This window comes from Nannospalax galili, unplaced genomic scaffold (genome assembly GCF_000622305.1).
Source record: "Nannospalax galili isolate Female #2095 unplaced genomic scaffold, S.galili_v1.0 scaffold451, whole genome shotgun sequence".
In the NCBI taxonomy this organism is placed as follows: Eukaryota; Metazoa; Chordata; class Mammalia; order Rodentia; family Spalacidae; genus Nannospalax; species Nannospalax galili.
The window spans coordinates 3,387,213-3,391,036 of record NW_008331662.1 but is presented as its reverse complement, the minus strand read 5'-3'; positions in this window follow the sequence as shown (position 1 = coordinate 3,391,036).

Genomic DNA, 3,824 nt, shown 5'->3' with positions numbered 1-3,824 from the left:
AGTTTTTTTGGGTTTTGTTGAGGTTTTTTCTTTTTTTTTTTTTTTTTTTTTTTTTTTTTTTTATTGTTGTTGTTGTTGTTTTAAATGTATTTATGGGGCTGGAGAGCCGGCTCAGCAGTTAAGAGCACTGGCTGCTCTTGTAAAGGACTGGGGTTTGGTTTCTAGGACCCAGATGGTGGGATCCATTGCCCTCTTCTGGCCTTTGAGGGCACTGCACAAATGTGGTACACTTACATACATTCAGGTAAAAGATTCATATATATATAAAATAAATAAATAAGGGGCTGGAGAGATGGTTCAGCCATTAGAAGCACTGGCTGCTCTTGCAGAGGACCCTGGTTTGATTCCCAGCACCCACAAAGTGGTTAACAACCATCTATAACTACAGTTCCAGGGGATATGACCCCCTCCCTCCACAGGCATTGCACAACATGGGTGCACTTATATACATACATGCACGCAATACACTGATACACATAAAATAAAGATAATTAATAAAAATATTAAAATAAATAAAATATTTTAAATTATTATTATTATTGTGTGTGTGATGGGGGCATGCATGCCATTGTGTGTGTGTGGTGGGGGGACTCAGAGGACAACTTTGTGGAGTAGACTCTTTCCTTCTGCCTGCATGTGGGTTCCTTATCAGGGCATTAGGCTTACACAGCAAGGGCTTTACCTACTGAGCCATCTTGTTGGCCCCTGTTGGTTTTTTGTTGTTTTGATTTGTTTGTTTAAGAGACAAGCTCTCACTATGTAGCCCTGGCTGGCCTGAAACTTGATAAGTATACTAGACTGGGCTTGAACTCTGAGATATCTCCCTACCTCAGCCTCCTCAGTGCGGAGACAGGGGTAAGCACCGCATACAGCTTGACTTCTGCTCTCTCTCTCTCTCTCTCTCTCTCTCTCTCTCTCTCTGTGTGTGTTGTAGGTATATGGAGGCAAGAGGACAACTTCCAGAGTCCTGCTCCATCACTCTGTCTTATTCCCTGGAGACAGGATCTCTCACTGAACCTGGAGCTAGGCTGGTGGCCATCAAGTCCCAGTGATCCTCTTTTCCCTGCCCCTCACAGTGTTGGAGTGACATACATATGACTTTTTGTGTGTGTGAGAGAGAGCTAGGGATTTGAACTCAGGTCCTCATGCTTGCACAGCAAACATTCTTACCCACCAAAGCATCTCCCTAGCCCTGGAGACATTTTCAATGGTGTTATTGGCATATGGTGGGTAGAGGTCAGGGATGCTACTAAAAAATCCCATTTAGTGCCAAGAAACCCTCATGACAAAGAACTATCGGACCAAAAATGTTGACTATGAAGAAAGTCTGATCTAGCTGACTGTAGCTGAACAGTTTAGACTCTGAACTCCAACTGTGCTCAGAGTTCAGGCTAGAGCTAAAAGTGGATCATTTAGGCAGCTTGGATAACAGCTTGGAAACAGACAATGCAGGTTTTCCTGTTCAGCACCATTAAGCAGACTTCATGACTAATCTGGTACCTGTAAATTGCCCTGTGAATATTAAACAGCTTATTTTTCAGAGTTCCTCCCACAACATGAAGATAATTGTATGATACCTAAGGCTAGCAGAAGCTGTGGCATGCTCACAAGCCAACAAGGGGAATCTGGACGATACAACAGGCATACATCAGAGTCTTAGGGCTCAGATAGAAAAGCTCTCACAGATCTGAAAGTGGGGAAGGGAGCTGACAAGCAACTTCTCCATCTGTGTGTTTCATCTGAGTCCTAATTTGGGAATCACTCCCCTATTCCCAAGCTGGGGAGCTTGTATAGAAGATCCAGGCCAGAGGGGCCTGAGAGAGCAGAGATATGCTTGATTCTGCAATTGAGTTGCTGTTTGAACTAGAGTCACTCTCTGGCTTTCCAAGGCATTAATTTTTCTTAAAGTGTAAAGTCAAAATTATCATTAGCTGGAGGGGAGGCCTGAGGGAAGAGAGGGAGAGCAAGTTGATTGACTTGCTGTGGCTGCTAGACTTTAGGTATATATATTAGCAAACTTAAACCCCAGAATATTCCTGTCAGCTCTAGAATGTCAGTACTATGGAAACGAAGGCCTACTTATATTCCTGCATGTATGATATTAGGTCTACATTTATTTCTCATATTAATTAGATTACAATAGATAGTTTTGTTTCTCAATTTTTTGCCTAATCACATCAAATATGACTTGCATATTGGTTATACACAAAGGACTATATTTGGTATTATATGGGCTGTCATTCCAGGCGGGAGGCAGCCTCACAAACAATCACAATACAAAGTAGAAAGTGGTAATGCTATAACAGAGACAAAAAGCGCCATAACTTCACAGGGAATTGAATAATAGGTGTTATTGGAAGTGGTATTATCAAGCAACCTATTTTTTCTTTTTTAAGCTGGTTTTATGTATTCCAGGCAGGCCTCAAACTTGCCACATAGTCAAGGATGACCTTGAACTTGTGATCTTTCTACTTCTACCTCCTAAATGCTGGGATTACAGTCATGCACAACTACACCCAGTTTATGAGTGCTGGGGATTAAACCCAGGGCCTCCTGCATGGTAGTCACTCTATCAATTGAGCTACATCCCCAGCTCACACCATTGATTGTTTTGTTTAAAATGTTTTATTATTGTGGAGCTTGGTGGCTCCTGCCACCAGCATTCAAGAGGCAGGGACAGGAATACTACAAGTTTGAGACCAGCCTGGGCTATATAATATGTTTCAGGCCAGTCTGGGTACTACAGAACAAGAAAAAAATTATTGCACCTCTGCTATATGCCCATCTGCTAAATGGTGGAGTGTCAAAAGTTAGACAGAGTTGGGTGTGGTGGCACACACCTTCAATTCCAGTATTCTGTGAGACTGAGGCCAGCCTGGTCTACATAGAGAGTTCCAGGACAGCTGGGGCTACAGGAGACCCTGTCACAAACGAAAAAACAAACAAACAAACAAAAAAACAAAGTAAATGAGACCAAAGGGCCCTTAGGGCAACAGAGAAGACAGATACATTATGAGGAACAATTAAAGTAACAGCATATTGATGTTGCAGCTGGGCCTGGTGGTACATGCCTGTAATCCCAGCACTGGGAGGTGGATGCAGGTGGATCAAGAGTTCAAGTCCAACCTCTGACTACGTTATGAATTCAAGGCCTACATGAGATCCTCTCTCAAAACAAACAAACGCCTCAAAACCAAATTGAGCTATGCACAATACTCTCAAAGGTCAGATATGGTGATGGGAACAGGTATATATGGGCAAAGGAAAAGCATGAGCAGATGCTCAGGGCATCAAACCAGCCTGTATCTCATTAGTCTCCACTCAGTGTTCCCCTGGCTGACCTCACACCCCAATCCTGGGCATTATTTTTATTTATTTATTTATTTATTTATTTATTTATTTATTCATTTATTCATTTATTTATTTATTTATTATTTATGTGTTTATGTGTGTATTTTTTATAATATGCATTTATGATAATGTGTGTGTGAATATGGGCATATGTGCCACAGTGCTTATATGGAGGACATCTTTCATTATGTGCCACAGTGCTTATATGGAGGACATCTTTCATTATGTGCCACAGAGCTTATATGGAGGACATCTTTCATTATGTGCCACAGTGCTTATATGGAGGACATCTTTCATGGGTCAGTTCTCTCCTTCCACTGTGGGTTCCAGGAATTGAACTAAGTTTTTATTTATTTAGTCATCTCACACTGCTTCTTTCAAGCATAATGTAAACTCTCCATGTTTTCTTTTGTTAATAATAATGATTTCCCAGTATTTCTTCCTTCAGAAATGATCAAGGGTTTTTTGTTTCT